Source organism: Chlorocebus sabaeus, chromosome 4 (assembly GCF_047675955.1).
Source record: "Chlorocebus sabaeus isolate Y175 chromosome 4, mChlSab1.0.hap1, whole genome shotgun sequence".
In the NCBI taxonomy this organism is placed as follows: domain Eukaryota; kingdom Metazoa; phylum Chordata; class Mammalia; order Primates; family Cercopithecidae; genus Chlorocebus; species Chlorocebus sabaeus.
This window is the reverse complement of record NC_132907.1, coordinates 42,217,638-42,234,973: the sequence shown is the minus strand read 5'-3', so window position 1 is coordinate 42,234,973 and position 17,336 is coordinate 42,217,638. Positions and strand designations below refer to the sequence as shown.

At 40.0% G+C, this 17,336-nt stretch overlaps 1 long non-coding RNA gene across 1 annotated transcript; it reads left to right on the top strand.

Annotated features, from left to right (window-relative positions):
- Positions 1-68: 68 nt before the first annotated feature.
- On the top strand, positions 69-5,464 carry LOC119622487 (uncharacterized). The gene is made up of 3 exons (XR_005239099.2): positions 69-383; positions 2,577-3,368; positions 4,187-5,464. It is a non-coding gene; the product is annotated as an uncharacterized lncRNA (long non-coding RNA).
- Positions 5,465-17,336: the final 11,872 nt, after the last annotated feature.

The window sequence follows — 17,336 nt, the reverse complement described above, 5'->3', positions numbered from 1 at the left end:
GCGCAGGCGCGGATCCTAGCCAGAGCGCAGGCGCAACCGGAGGGCGCTCGGCCCCCGCCTACCCCTTCACGGAGCATGCGCACAACTAGCTCCGCCCCGCGCCCGGCTCTAGCTGTTTCACTCTGGCGGACTTTTCTATGCGTGGATTAATGTTGCTTCTCGGGTGGGTCTTGGCGGTGAGAGTGAGCAATCAGTATGGAAATGGAGAAAGGGCTAACCATGTATGTCCTCCCCAGGAAGGAGGTCGTGGTGTAGGCGAGCAGAGGCCAGACTCCCGTGGACACTTGCCGCCTGCGTTATGGAGGCTTAGCTAATAATCTTGCAGGGGCCTGCCTTCATGCTTTTCCACTCGCTCACCTGTAGGCTTCTGACACTTACCTACGGTATGTGAACCTCGAAAATTTGAGACAGGTCTCAGTTAATTTAGAAAGTTTATTTTGCCAACTTTGAGGACATGCCCTTGACACAGCCTAAGGAAGTCCTGAGGATATGTGCCCAAGGTGGTCGGGGCGCAGCTTAGTATTATACATTTTAGGGAGACAGGAGACATCAGTCAATATGTAAAAAGTACATTAGTTCCTTCCAGAAAGGCAGAGACCACTAAAAGCAAGCCCCCCCCGCCCCCCAACTGGGGACTTCCAGGTCACAGGTAGGTAATACACAGGTGGTAGTATTCTTTTGAGTTTCTGATAGTCTTTCTAAAGGAGGCAATCAGAATATGCATCTATCTTGGTGAGCAAATGAGGTGACTTGAATAGAATAGGAGGCAGATTTGCCCTGGGCAATTCCCAGTTTTAAGGGGCCCAAGATATTTTTCTTTCACAAGTATATGATTAGTGGGGCCCAAGATATTTTTCTTTCATAGATATATGATTAGTGTTTCTTAAAGACTCGGAATATCCGCCTGGTCAGAACATTCGAACTGTTATCCCTTTTCCTGTTTACTGGCCGCTCGGTAATTGTCTGTATACTGTCCATCCAACTTTCCCAATTCTTGCCAACAAGAACTCTTGGTTTTAAATTGCTTGCATCATTAAGTGGATGTAAGTTACACGTCCCTTTCCTTGGAGCTCACTGTCCTGGGTAGGAGAGTTTTAAATATGAATGATAATTCCCTGTAATACTAAGGATATATATCATTTCAAAGGTGGAAGGGGAAAGTAGTTGTGTCACCTTGGGAGTGTGCTCTAGTAAGTCTCACTGAGAAGATGCTGGAGATAAATCTGCTAGAATAGTGGCAGTAAATGACAAGAGTGGGAGTAGAGCATGAAGAAATTTCACTTGCCTCTGACAAGCCACAGGGATATGAGGGAGCATAATGAGTTCACAGAAGCGCAAGTAGTTGGCAAGACAGGTGTGCCTCCAGCAAAGAAGGAGGTGATGAGAAGTGAGGCTGGAGAGTCCTTGGTAGAAAAAATTGACAAGGAGCAGTTAATACCAACTTATATCCTGGTAAAGTTGCTAAACATCAAGGATAAAGAATTATATTCACACCCAGGCATAAAAATCAGGGAATGATGATAGTGGCCTTAAGACTCCTCAGTGGCATCTGATGCCAGCAGGTGGCAATGTGCAGTACGTAAAAAAGGCTGAGAACAAAAGCGTGACCCCATAATATTACATACAGCGAAGTAGTGGGTCATGATTCTCCTAAATCAGCAAAAACTCAAAAAATATAATACCCAAGAACGCTTTTTAAAAATCGTTCTTGGACAACACGTCCACTCAATCAAGAGTAATCAAAGTAAATAACTCAACAATACAGATATTAATGGGAAAAATGAAAAACTAAAAAAAAAAAAAACCTGTCATTGAAATTTTAATCCATTCAAACAAAACTAAGACATCAATTATGGGATTATGATTATAAAATAAAATGTAAATGACATCAGAATATTTAAAAAAATGGAAACTGTCCAAAGTGGGAACACATAGTTACGAAATATCAATTCAGGTTTCTTAATATTTTTCGTAATCTTCTTTATTTCAGAAAATATTTTAGGAGCAATTATCTCTTACAAATAAACAATAATCTGATAATTTGTAATCCTGTCAGTTTCACCAGTTATTTTGTTGATAATTTCAAGTAAATGTATGTCAATAATATTGCCTTGCTTTCATTTTTTTTATTTTCTAATTCCTAATGAGGTGAATCTTTTCATATTTTCATTGGGCACTTACACTTCTCTGTGAAGTTTCTGTTCACGTTGTTTATTCATTACACTGTAGATATGACACAGTTCTTTTTTTTTTTTTTTTACAAAATCCAGCCTCATGTATAATTTGTGGATATGCAATCAAAACTGATACCGAAAAATTCCAGGCTTATTCCATAAGCTTTGATTTTATTTTTCTTACGAATTCATTAATTAAATCAGTGAATCATCACAATGGTATATAAATTATTTTAGTAATAAGAAAATGACTTTATGAACATTTGCATTTCACTTAAGCTACAATTTTTTGTGAAAACTTAATTGGAGCCACCATTTTCCCAGTTATTTTTACGATAAAGAATCCTATTTGGTTAAGAAAAAAAACAAGTTGAGGCAAAAACATTTCCATTTTGTTTTCAGATTAAAAAAGATGAGATTCCATGAGACTAGAAATGTAGGAGCATCTCAAACCTTCACAGAAGGCTCTATTAGAAGATCAGAAACATAACTTTGCTCGTGAGAGGTGAAGCCAGCTGGACTTCCTGGGTTGAGTGGGAACTTGGAGAACTTTTCTGTCTAGCTAAAGGATTGTAAATGCACCAATCAGCACTCTGTAAAAACAAACCAATCAGTGCTCTGTGTCTAGCTAAAGGATTGTAAACATACCAATCAGCACTCTGTAAAATGGACCAATCAGCACCCTGTAAAATGGACCCATCAGCAGGATGTAGGTGGGGACAAATAAGGGAATAAAAGCTGGCCACCCCAGCCAGCAGCAGCAACTCACTGGGGTCCCCTTCCATAAGCTTTGATCTTTCACTCTTCACAATAAATCTTGCTGCTGCTCACTCTTTGGGTCCATGCTACCTTGAAGAGCTGTAACACTCACCGTGAAGGTCCGAGGCTTCATTCTTGAAGTCAGCGAGACCAAGAACCCACCGGAAGGAACCAACTCCAGACATACTTCTAGTAGCAAATTATCAAAAACATTCATTGTGTTTTCTGGAAAACAATTTTTCCCAGAAACACCTGGCAGAATCAGAGTTCCTTGTGTCAAAAGAAAAATGTTAGACAAATTAAAATAAGCAAAAAACAATTTGTGAATTGAGTCCCTCTCCCAACCATAACAGGTTCAAAGAGATTCCAGTGCTGCTACATGATCAAAGAATTATGGACAAAAAAAGCAAATAAATTATAGGAAAAGAAAATGAGGTACAGAAACAGCTGGATTGGTTACAGCTTGGTGTTTACCTTACTTGAAGAGGGTTTTAACAGTTGGCTGCCTTTGGTTGTCTGCAACACAGTGATTGGTATAAGAGTAGGTTACAGCCTGTTTCCAGTTAGGTTACAGTTCACTGTGTGTTGAGAAACCTTGAGGCCAAACTTAAAATTTGTAAGGAAGCAGCGTCAGGGATTTAAAAGTTATTAGATGTTCCATCAGTTGTTTCACCAATAGGTAATAGGTTTTTTTGGTTTTGTTTTCTATGCTATTAAAATAGTATATAAAACTTGCCACCATTGATTCTGATTTATTATGTTACAGTTCAGTCTCTAATTGAACTAAGCCTATTTTTTTCCCTAAAATCCAACCTATTCATCCATTTACACAGATTTTTTTAAAAATCTAAATATTTTATATCAAATTGCCAAAAATGTTTAGTCACATTCTTTTTCTATTGCTGCCCATATATTTTCTGCCATCATTTTCAGCTACTAAATAGTATCTAGTCCTAGATATCTGGTAGACCATTATCAGGAACTCTTCGTGAAATGCTTCAGTGACCTTGTTTAAGTCAATAATAAAGTTGAGGTTTATAATCATATTCTATGGCAAAAAAAAAAAAAAATACAGGTAATAGATTTTCAAATCTCAGCCCATGTCTACTCCTCTATTTCCCAGTGTGGCAGAATTTTTGAGTAGTGCAAATATTTCTATCTGAGGAAGTTTGGACTATGTGGTGTGAGATCCGTAGACATTGAACTAATGTCATTAACCTATTTTAATATTTAAATTCCTTATTAAAAAATAGATGATGCGGTAGTTACTTTTTGAAGGACTACTGAAGCAGGATATTTCCCTGACCCCTTCATGGGACCCACGACAGAGGTTCCTTGTTTATTCAGCCTGCTGCCCACAACTCCCCACGGGAGGGAGCACACAAGTGAACAAGGGTGAGGACTGGAGTGCACCAGCACTGGAACAACCCAGCTGCTTCAGCGCTGGTGGGATCAAACTCCACTCACTTGGACACACTGTGTTCCACCCCTCATGGGAGGGAGGATGCAGGTGAGAGGATGCAGGAGTCAGGGTGAGCACTTTTGGGCTCCAGCAGGAGCAAACTCTGTGCAGGACCCTGCAGCAGTGACTGAGGGGCTGCCTGTGACTCCCAAAGCCTCAGAGGATGTGTTACAGTGCCCTTTTAGCTCTGCCATCCGTAGGTGGCTTAAATGTAAACAGCTCAGTGGGCCCTTTGCCTTTTCGCATGAGGCAGCTGCCCTCCACCAGGAAGAGTAAAGGCCAGTGTCGCAGCCTTTTGTATCTGCACTCATGGCTCCTGAGCTCTTGGCCTGCATCCAGGAAAAATGAGGTTACACAAAAGAATTGAAGGATGGTAAATGTGGGATATTTTATTTCCAGTGAAAGTGGCTTTCAGCAGGAAGAAGAGCAGAAAAGGGGATGGGCTGGGTAGGTAATCTTCCCCTGAAGTCCTGCCATCTCTGGCTGGATTTTTCTCCAAAGTTATTCCATCAAAATGTCCCTCTGAAATCAAGCCACTTCTCTCTGACATCCAGCCATAGTCCCTCACGTCCAGTTGCTTCTCCTCTCTGCTGGCTGAGTCTGTGGTCTTCATAGCACAGGATGGCGGGCAGGGTGGGCCATGAGTAGTTTAGGAAAAAGCAACATCTGAGCAGACAAAAGGGAGAGAAGTTCTCACTGTGGGCTGTGGTTTCAGGCTTTTTGGCTTGAGGGTGGGGTTTTGTCAGGGACCCTCCCTTTTCTGCCTAAAATTTCTCTGCCTCCTGCCTCTATCATTGTATCACTTGTTTGAAGTAAACCCATCTGGAATTACTGATTTTAACAAATCACACAGAATTTCAAACACCTTTCTGTGCAAATGACTTGTGAAGACATAGAGTGTAGTATGCTGTTAACAAACAGCCCAGCAGTGTGCCTTGCACCTTGTAGGTGTATAAAATATTGTTAAGTCAATTTTATAATTGAACGAGGTAACTTTAAAATGCTACATCCATGTTGTGTAATTTTATTCATCGGTCATTTTAAATAAAAACAAAAGCCAGAATAAACCGTATGTATTGTACTTGTTAGTTTATTCAACGAAATTTAGGTCAAAAGAAGCACACCTCCTTGTGGTTGGTTATTCCAACTGCAAATCATTCACCTTAAATGAAAGAACTTTTTGAAAAAAGGAGATTTTTTTCAAATATATTCTTCACTGATCATTTTCTAACATGTATATATCAAATCCCCCAGTTTCAGATGCCAGAGGAAAGCCAGATCTTGAAATTTCATTTCTGCAAAAAATCTAAGATATGCACAAAAATAGATTTTAGAAACAGAAAAATATACCACACAGATGTTGTTGAACCATAAAAAACAAAGCTTTATTTTTTTTTTTTGAGATGGAGTCTCACTGTCACCCAGACTGGAATGCAATGGTGCAATCTCAGCTCGCTGACACAGCTGCCTCCTGGGCTCAAGTGATTCTCCTGCCTCAGCCTCCCAAGTAGCTGGGATTACAGGCGTGCGCCACCACACCCGGCTAATGTTTTTGTAATTTTAGTAGAGACGGGGTTTCACCATGTTGGCCAGACTGGTCTCGAACTCCTGACCTCAGGTGATCTGCCCACCTCAGCCTCCCAAAGTGCTGGGATTACAGGCATGAGCCACCGCTTTTTAGGAGCATATTGTGGGCTCTAGAAAGCTCCCAACACTGCCTTTTCAGATGTGTTAAGAAGGAGAGCTGAGGAAAAAAGTCTGCAATATCTCACCAAAGGGAAGTTGGTGAAGCAGAAGTCTTCATCAAAATAGAAATAAGAACTGAGGCAGTGAAGGTAAGAAAGGGCCTGAGCCCAGAGTCCTTGATGGACGGCCCGGGTAACGTTCTTCTAGTCTTAACAGTGCTCAGTGAGGAAGCCAGACCCACCTTTTATTAGCCTTTCAGCTCTGATTGTAGAAATGATTGATGCCTGAGTATAGGGCAAGAGTATAAACTGAGCTACATCTCCTTAAAAGTAGCAGAATTCAGAGGTCCAAGTTGAACTAAGGATTGAGGATTATCTGAATCTCAGGTTTATCCCTGGACTGAAAGATAATACACCTGGCGATGTGATGTGTTGTGAACTGCATGTCTGTGTCCCCCCAAAATACACAGGTTAAAATCCTAACCCCCAACCTGGTGGTATTTGAAGGTAATTAGATCATCAGGGTACAGCCCTTATGAATGGGATTAATGCCCTTATAAATGCGACCCCAGAGAGCCTGCTCACACTGTCTTCTATGTGAGGATACTGCAAGAAGTTGTCCATCGGCAACTCGGAAGAACCCTCACTAGAACCCAACCATACCAGCACCCTTATCTCAGACTTCCAGTCTCCAGAGCTGTGAGAAATAACTTTCTGTTGTTTAGAAGCCAACCAATCTATAGTACTTTACAATGGCAGCCCCAACGAAGACACTAAGTAAACCCAGGCCGAAGACCTTTAACAAAACTGCAAATGAGAAACAGCCCAGTTTGGCTAATGGAGGATGTCTTCCAACTCTGTTCTCACCCTACCCCATGCCCTTGGGCTACAGATAATTCTTTCTTCACTGCACTTCAGGGGTCAGCACAATTTTTGGTAAAAGGCCAGACTGTAAATATTTAGACTTCCCAAGCTGTGTGATCTCTGTCACAACTACTCAGCTCTGCTATTGCGCATGAAATCAGCCAGAGGCAAAGAGCAAAGGAGTGAGTGTAGCCCTGTTTCAGTGAAATTATTTGCAAAAAGAGGAGATGGGCCAATTTGTCCCACAAGCCATATTTGCTGGCCCTTGTAGTATAGTTCATAAAGTAAGGAAAAGAGAAAAGAAGTAAGGGAGAATTCAACCACATTACCAGCAGGATAACCAGGTTTGGACAAATAAGTTTCAGGAAAAAGAGAAACAAACGGGAAAAACATAAACCAGTGTAAGGAGGGAAAATATATATTTCAGCCCAAAATAAATAAAACTAATGTGAAAAAGACAGTGTGCAAATAACAGATAAAAGGATATGTTCTAGTAAAAAGCAAACCTCCTCCCAAAGGGAAAATTCCCTACGTACTTCACACCCCAAGAGTTTACAAGGACACTAATTGGTATAAGAAGACTTTGAGGATAAGATGAAATCATAACATAGAAATAATAGGTTATAAGAAAGTGTTAAGGACTAATATGATACGATTACAGAAGCAAGCAGTAAATAAATCAGAAAGAGGAAAAAAATGCTGCAAGTTGTAGAGACTCATTATTGCTTGAGAACAGCACTGTCCAGAAGAACTTTCTGCAGTGATTGTGATGTTCTGTAACTGCACTGTTCAATGCAGTGGTCACAAGTGCCTACTGAACACTTAAAGTGTGGTTAGTGGAGTCAAGGAATTGAATTTTAAACTTTATAACTTATTTAATGAATTTAAATTCAAATAGTCACACATGGCTAGCAGCTATTGATTCAACTGCAGTTCTGGAGGAAACACGAATCAATTTCAATGAACACGGAAAAAAAGAAAATAGGTTAAGCAAATACAGATAACATGATAAAGGGAGAATAGATACAAAACCCACAGAATATAAAGTTAATCTGTGTCCCCGAGTAAGAATAAACAAATGGAATATGACATACATTTTAGGTTATAACAGAAGACAACTTTCATAAATAAAGGAGGAATTTACATCACAGATTCAAAGGACAGTGTATTCCCATAAAATTTGGAAACCTGATGAAATCTTTCCTGGTCTTTATTGAATTTTAAGAATAAAATTTCTTCGGGTATGTGGGAAGAATGTCAAAAGTTACACCTGGATGAAAATTGAACTACTTTGTGATTTCTTGACAGTATCAAAAGCCGCAGAACATTGTCTGCAAAATGCTGAGAGAAAGAAACTGAGCCTAAAATGTCTGACATTCAGACCTCTTTTCATTAAGCTATAAAGACAGCAGGCAAATATGAAATAATTTGGGAAATACAGTACACATAGGACTATCTTATGAAATCTTCCATGTAATAAAATCTGATCAAACAGGAATTAAAGTGAAAGCCATTGTAAAAAAGACCAATGGCAAACCAAACACAACGAAGTTTAAATAAACATAGAAATCATGGTTATAGACTATAAATGCATTTTAACTTCAGAGGTGAATATTACAGTATGCTGAATTACCTTAGGCCTGGTTCCCAGGAAGTACCACCTGAAATGAGAAAGCAAAATCGTTTATTAAGGAAATGCTCCCCAGAAATACTGGCAAGGAAGTGGGAAAGGTAAGTAGGGAAAGGGGAGAAAGCAGACAAGTATACAGAGGTGCAATTGCAGGCAAAACTCCAGCAGAGCAGAGATGAGGATTTCTGATTAAACACAGCAGATTGAACACCTGTTTACCTTTTCTCCCTGTGAAAAACGATGTTAAAAGGCATAAACCCACAACGATGAGGAGGACAGGAGAGAAAACAATAGCAAAATGTTGGAAGCTAGATAGTAGATGGGACAATGCCAGTTCTGGTCATGATGGAGTAGCTGGATTCACGCTTACCTTTTCACAAAAACTGTAAGAAGTGATAAGGTGTATTAAAAACTGTCTTTGATGCAGGATTTTTGGCTCCTTTGCTCATCTAGGTCCAGGTTCCTGTCTCATGACCCAGAAGAATTAGGCACACAGACATCAAAGAGTGAGTGGAGTCGAATTTATGAAGCAAAAGGAAAGCTCTCAGCAAAAAGAGGGGATGCGGGGTTGGTTCTCCTACCTCAAGACAGGAAATTTCCCCAATACGGCTGAGCTTGGGGCTTTTTATGGGCTCAGAATAGGGACTGTCTGCTGATTGGTTTGTGAGTATCCAAAGAAAGGTCAGAGTGAAGACACCATTCAAATATGGGCATGACAGGGTAGAAGACTAATTAGGAAAGGGTAGGTATGTGTAAAATAGGTGTAGAATGGGGAACAATCAGAGGAAAGTGTGCCAAATGGGAAGGTGGGTTTTGAATCCAGTTGGAGGATTTCCCCGGCACAGTTTCTGGCTTGAAGGTCAGGTTTCACTGGGACGCGCCCCATCTGCCTAGGCATTATCTGCCTTCTACCACTATCATCGGCAGGCACCTGATAGCAAGGGTTAAAGACCCTGAGAGAAGGAAAACACACATGGCAAATCTCATATTCATTTTAGCTTTTTTCTTTGAAGACTTTTTCTAAACACTTGCACAGGGAAATCAAGCTTGGGAAAACAGCAGGTAGATTGAAAGTAAATTAATGGAGACACATGGTGTAAACGCTAACCAAAAAAAGCTAATATGACTATATTCACAGCGAACAAAACAGATTTTAAGGTAAGATGTAGTATTAGAGAGAAAGCATGATATTACTAATACATTATAACAAAAGGCCCCATTCAAGCAAAAGACATAAGAATCCTAAATTAACTCTTTTGGGATTTACTTGTATATTTTGTTTAGCAGGATCAAACCAGTGTTAGTCTATGGTTAATTTTACCCACTACTGTGTCAGAACTCTTCTGAGTACTCTACCCAACATGTTGTGAATTATGAAGATTCCCAGTCAGCTGCTGGGGACAGGCACTAATCCTAGACCTGTGAGTTCCATGGATTTTTTTCCAGATTCTCTGCCTTGGGTCTTTCTCTGGCCTTGAGTGGTTTCCTCACACATGTACTGATCAGGACTCAGCTGAACGCTTAAAGGAGCCCTCAGCGGGTCTCCAGAGCTCCCCTTCTGTTCACAAACCTCCTCTCTGGTGGTCTAGCTTACTTAGCTTCCCCAGATTCTCATCTCCTTCTCCTCAACTCAAGGAAACCACTGGTTTCTGCCTGGTTTCTCTCTTGTGTTGCAATCTGGAAATTGTGAACTATGCCAATTGTATTGTCTATCTCATTGGTTTTCCATCTCTCAGGAGTCACTGTTCTTCAATCTCTGATGGTCAGTGTCCTGCAAACTGTTTCATATATTTTGTCCAGTTTTTTAGCTGTTTAAACCAGAAGGGTAAATCTGGTCCATGTTACTCCATCGTGACCAGATAGGCTTTTTTCTAAAGCATTATATGAAATAAAAGCCAAAGAGATCATTCCAGTTTGTTTCTTAGGATCGAAGGGTCTGGATGCCTGGAGTTGTATGCATATTGACAGGTTAGTGGCTGAGAATTTAGGGTCAATTTTTCTAGGTATATATCTTCAGTTGACTCCTATATTTTGCTCTGCATTCTCACACCCACACACCTTTGTGCTTTATCTCACATTCCAGATTTCAGAGGCATAACCAGAGCCTCCTCAATTGTAGCCCTTTGTTTAAACACTCTAGACTGTGTTCCAGCTCCCTCCATCCCATTCCTCCAGCTGCTTTTCCTCCCCTAGGTACCCACTGAAATCTCATTCTCTTTCTCTCTTTCTGTGTGTGTGTGTGTGTGTGTGTGTGTGTGTGTGTGTCTTCTCTCTCATTGTGTATATGTCCTGTTGAAGTTTCTTCAATTTTATTTAAATAAGCATGTGGTCAGCCTGCCATATGGCCCATAAAACCCCACCTTTACATTTTTAATGCTAGTCAATTCTCCTAGCACCTTATCTATTTATTTTCACCCAGGGAATCAATCAAATTTGTAAGTAGAGTGCTAAACAAAGCAAGGCAATCTAATACTTATTTAACATTATCTGAGTCCAGCCTTCATCACATTTCACTTAGCTCCAGGAATCCATTTTAACATTAAGTTCCTAACACAAACATTAAATTACAGGGTTATTGCCTTTTATGTACATTTGAATTACATGTACTAGAAGTCATCCAAATAAAAAACAGTAAAAGCTTAATTTTGTCTAACATTTTGAACAATGGTAACTAAAATGAAAATAAATTCATTAAAATCAACCAAATTATCAAAATCAATTAATTAAAAATTAGTAAGAAATTGCTACTTTTAAAACGTACTCTCTGAATACGTGCTATTTTTGCACTTGCCACATGGTGACACTACTTTAGCTAATAAATTACAAATACTATCTTTCAATAGTATGTCTTAAATTATGCATCCTTTGAATGCTACTAAGTCTCCAGAAGTGAATTCCTAGCAAAACTGTGATCACCAAGTTTATATACCTAACCGATTCTGTAGTTAACTGAATTATTGGATAGTCAGGGCTCAACTACCAAGGTTTCCAGGGATTCCTCACTGTAGAGACGAGAAGCTGTTGTTTCCTAAAAGTTTTTGCTTTCAGTTTTCAGAGATGTCCTTAATGCAAAGGCGAGTGAGGTCAAACTTACAAAGATCTGCTCACACAAATATATGAGTCCAAGGTAGCTAAGAGCACTCACACTGTGTGAATCTAAATGCTGAGAGATAAAAATATGCTCCAATCAGTAATCAAACATTATTGGAAAAATATTGTAAAATGTTAGGGAAGATGGAGATCTCGTCCCCTGATTCATCAGGTAAGGTTATCAGGGATAATTAGTGAGCACAGTTTAATTTCATATAAGAAATATTTGTTTAGTTTGTCCCCCTACTCCCAGCCCCTGGCTATTAAATCCTTAAACATCAAGACCCTTTCTGGCCATAAGAAAAGCTAGCGCAACCTGGGCAACACAGTGAGACCCCCATCTCTACCAAAAATTTTAAACATTAGCCAGGCTTGGTAGTGCACGCCTATAGTCCTAGCTACTCAGGAGGCTGAGTCACAAGGATGGCTTGAGTCTAGGAGTTTGAGGCTACAGTGAGCATAACACTGCACTCCAGCCTGGGCAACAGAATGAGACTGTCACACACACAAAAATAAAGGTTGAGGGAAGAAAAAGACAAACAAACAAAAAAGTAAAGCTAGCAGTTTTTGAGAGCCTTCTTGGATTAAGTATTATGCTCTGTGCTTCTCCTTGTTTTTTATGCCATTTAATTCTTGCAACAACCCTGTGAGGTAAATACAATCATTCTTATTTGACAGATATGGGAGTCTCAGATACTTACCTAGGGCCATTCATCTAACAACAAACAGAACCAGGGTTTGAATTGGGTTGTTTCACCCCAAATCCCACACTTGTCCTTTATCTCAGGATGCTTCCATGTCTCCCTTGAATATGTGCCCCTGTGCCTTCTACGTTACACATTTCTCTATATGAATCAGCATCTCACTCTTAATTGTACATGACAATTCTCTGCTGGAGATAAGCTATATATTCCTTGATTATTTATAATTGTTTAAAACTAATGATTAAAGGGTCTCATATCACTATTGTGGTCCTGTTCCCTGATAAATAGCCACCGCCTTTTTTTTTTTTTTTTTTTGGGAGACAGGGTCTTGCACTGTCATCCAGGCTGAAATGTAGTGGTGTGATCACGGATCACTGCAGCCTCAACCTCCTGGGCTCAAGTGATCCTCCTGCCTCAGCCTCCCAAGTAGCTGGGACCACAGATGCACACCACCACACCTGGCTAATGTTTTTTATTTTTTCTTTTGTAGAGATAAGATCTCCCTATGTTGCCCAGGCTGGTCTCAAACTCCTGAGCTCAAGCGATCCTCCTGCCTCAGCCTCCCAAGGTGTTGCAATTACAGGCATGCATCACCCTGCCTGGCCTAATGAGTACTTTAAATGGCCCTTTGAAGGTCCTGATGGTTTACTTGAAAGAATAATTTCAGGGGAAGGTACAGACCCATGTTGCAAGGACTACATTAAAATCTTCATGGCCATCTCAGGAATAAAACAGGAACAAATGGCAGTGATAGTTCATTCAGTGGGGCTGGCCATTACACTAAATAGAAAGGCTTTAGAATGTCACCTTGGAAGGGACCATGAAGATTATTTAGCCCAAATAACTAACTGAACTTGAACACATTCTGTCAATTGCCTACTAAACAGTTAACCATCCTATCTTTGAATACCTTGAGTACCAGAGAATTCTAAGCCCAAGAATTACTTTCACTCTTAGACAAGTGTGACTGTTATTTTTTATATACTCTCATATAGCAAAGGTGACCAGCCACTTAGAAGGTGGAGGTGAGCTGGGTGTGATGGCTGATACCTGTCATCTCAGCACTTTGGGAGGCTTGAGACCAGGAGTTTGAGACAAACCTGGGCAACATAATGAGACCCTCATCTCTACACAAAAGTAAAAATTACCTGGACATGATGGAGCATGCCTGTAGTCCTAGCCGCTTGGGAGGTTGAGGCAGGAGGATTGCTTGAGCCCAGGAGTGCGAGGCTGCAGTGAGCTATGGTCATGCCACAGCACTCCAGCCTGGAGAACAGAACAAGACCCTGTCTCAAAACAATCAATCAATAAAAATTGCAGGTAGGCAGGGTGGCTGACATTACTGGAGGATTTCATATTTGTTCAGAACTGGTTCAGGTCTGGGTCAGAACCTATCCCCTGGGGAGGAGGCATCCAGAGAACTTTCGGCAAGGCAGATGCCAGAGGAAAAAAATACAGATTGGAGATGCCACAGTTTTAAAGCTTGTAAAAAAATACTTTTATTTGTATTTCTGTGTACTTCTCTAGTTCAACCTTTTGAAGTGAAATATAAATTAAAATTCTTGGACTAATAGAATCAGATGATAGCTGAAGATCTACTTAAGAAAAAAATGTCTTAAGAGTATAAATCTGCAATCATCATTGTGCAGCATGTTAACATCTTATCCTAGACTTTGTGTATAAACAAAAGTATACAATTAATTTGAAGTCATCAAGAGTATGTGGAAAAAAATACATCTGTGATAGGTGTGCCACCATGCTGCTTGTGTAAGATTTTCTTTTCCAGTACCTAAAATAATCATTTCCACAAGAGGGTGCTAGTTGATATCTTATTTTTAAAATAAATTGAAGCTCATTTTGGAAATAAAAGGCTCTTGTTACATTTATATTTATATAGTAACACCAAATATTTCAACATAATTCACGTAGTATACTTGGGAAGATTACCTTCATTGTTACTGTCTCCCAAAGAAACAAAATTTTAGATCACAGAAAGTCACAGTTTTTAGTTGATATAAAAAAGAAATCTCTCAAGTGTAATTCTAGTATTATTTATTTAAAAAAATAAATTTTGGCTGGGCACGGTGGCTCACACCTGTAATCCCAGCACTTGGGAGGCCACAGCAAGTGGATCATCTGAGATCAGGCATTTGAGACCAGCCTGGCCAACATGGTGAAACCCCCTCCTCTACTAAATATATAAAAATTAGCAAGGCATGGTGGCGCATACCTGTAATCCCAGCTACTTGGAAGGCTGAGGCAGAAAAATCGCTTGAACCCAGGAGGTGGAGGTGAGCTGAAATCATGCCATTGCACTCCAGCCTGGGTGACAGAGCAAGACTCCATCTCAAAAACATAAATAAAAAATAAATAAGTAAATAAATAAAAAAAAATGTTAAAAACGCATTTTAGAAAAGTGAATTTAAGTCATCAGCATTTTTACAATTTACTTAAATATGAAATTTGAGCAAGATTGCTTCGCTTTAAATGACCCCACAAAAATGCCTTGATTTTCCTCTTTTTGCGGAAACATATCTAAGAGTAGAAGGCCTCAGCAATGTCTTGCAGTGTTGCTAAATTCATATGCGTCTCAAATTTGGCATAGCCTGCAAAGTATCGTGTGTTGCTTTTGGGAAATGATCAGTGAATCTCTGCTAGCATAATCCCAGCATAAATATCTTAGTCTCACACACACATATCTATACATATATATGCATGTACACATATACACATACACATATCTATATATATAGATACATACATGCAGATACATATGTGTGTGTGTATATATATACATATACACAGACACATCAGTGCTTAACACAATTCATATACTTATGTCTCCTTCACCCTCCATCTCTCATGCTAGGTTCTCCACTTGCTATTTACAAAGAAAAATAGGAGAAATGGCAGGAAAATTTGCTTACTGTCTGGGATAACTGTCAAATTGGCCACCTCTAGAAACTACAAGGAAGATCCTTCATAATTTAGCATGATCTTCCACAGCATTGCTCTGTGTGCCAAGAAGAGAAAGTACTTAGCAATAAAAATAGTACTTATTGAGCATCTCCTTGTGCCAGACATTATATATTAATATATAATATTATTATATAAATTATGTATATAAATTATATATACACACATATATATATAAATTACACACACACACACACACACACACACACACACACACATATATATATATATATATATGGTTTGGCTGTGCTCCCATCCAAATCTCATCTTGAACTGTAGTTCTTATAATCTCAGCGTGTTGTAGGAGGCACCTGGTGGGTGAATCATGGGGGAGGTTACCCCCACACTGTTCTTGTGATATTGAGTGAGTTCTCCCGAGACCTGACAGTTTCATAAGATGCTTTTCCCTCTTTGCTCAGCACTTCTCCCTCCTGCTTCCTTGTGAAGAAGAATGTATTGCTTCCCCTTCTGCCATGACTATAAGTTTACTGAGGCCTCCCCAGCCACGTGGAACTGTGAGTCAATTAAACCTCTTTTCCTTATAAATTACCCAATCTCAGGTATTTCTTCATAGCAGCATGAGAACAGACTAATACATATATTAATATATTATATTATATTTATTATATAACATATGGTTATATATTAAGAAATATAATAATTGTGCCAGATATTTTATTTCATCCTTTTAACAACCAATGATTTGGGTATTCTCAATACTCCCATTTTCTAGTTGGGGAAACTGAGTCTCTAGAGAAGTTAAGTACTTATCCAAGGTTTCTTGCTCTGGTGAAGCAATCATTTGAATCCGGGCCTGTCTTACTCTAAGAGCCTACATTTTTAACGACTAATCTTTATTCCTGTCTGAAACCCATAAATAGCTACATTATGTTACCAAGCCTATACCTTCCACTCAGGTCTTAGCATGTATCTAATGCCCTCAGTTTATGTTTGGACACATTTGGATCTGGAAAACCCATGGCCTTCTTTGATGGATACCATAAGCGGTTAGGAGGAATGAAGTGAAGTTATTTACAAACTTCAGCTGGCCTTCAGAGTGGCATCAGCTATCACTGAGCACTGTGAGACAACCAGGGACAGGCACACAACCCAAGTCGTTTTCCAGGACTTTTGTTTGCACAACTGGGAAAGCTGGCTTGTAATGATGTGAAACTTGGGGGCCTCCACAAGAACCCCACAACTCTTCCATCTACTATTTATTCATCCAGAGGAAACGAAGTGGAGCTAGGGACCAGGAGATGCCCTTTGAGCCAGAAACCAATACGGCCTGAAGCCATATCTTTCCATTTGGGCTTTTTAGTTAAGTGACAACATACTTCCTCATTACTGGGGCCATTTTGGGTCAAGTTTTCTGCCACTCATTGGTAGACCCCAGCTGATTCAGCCAGCCCAAAGAGAAGAGTGTAACAGGATGTTGAATACAGTTTCTCCAGACTTGGCATCAAGGCTCAGAACACAGAACAACATGTGTGTGAAATTGTAAAGTCCCCATTTTTTCTGAAGAGAGCAGCCAATCATGAGACTTTCCTCAAAGCTTCCATAGAGTCTGCAAAGCTGAGCCTGCCACGTGTGACTATTCCCCAATTTCGTCTTTATAAAAAAGGAATGGACAGAGGAAAGCGCGAGCCTCAATGGAGAAACTGGAGGATCTGTAGGATTTGGAATGAGAGATGATTCACCTCCCTTCTCCTCACCAAGGCAAGACAGAAAAGCTCAGAGCCTGGGGGACCGCAAGATTTGCAACCTCAGTGGAATGGATGAATGTCCTGGTTAAACATCTGCTTAGGTCGTGAACTGGCTGATTTGTCTCTAAGTAAATCTGGGTTGGGGGAAGAAGCACCTAAAGAGGAACACTAGGAAGGAGAGGGATCTGATCTGCCCTACCACTGTTTATGGCAAAGATGAATGAGTTGACTTTGGGTCAGAAGATAGCCAGGTTGTAGGCATCTTGCCCTACCCACAAGGTGATTG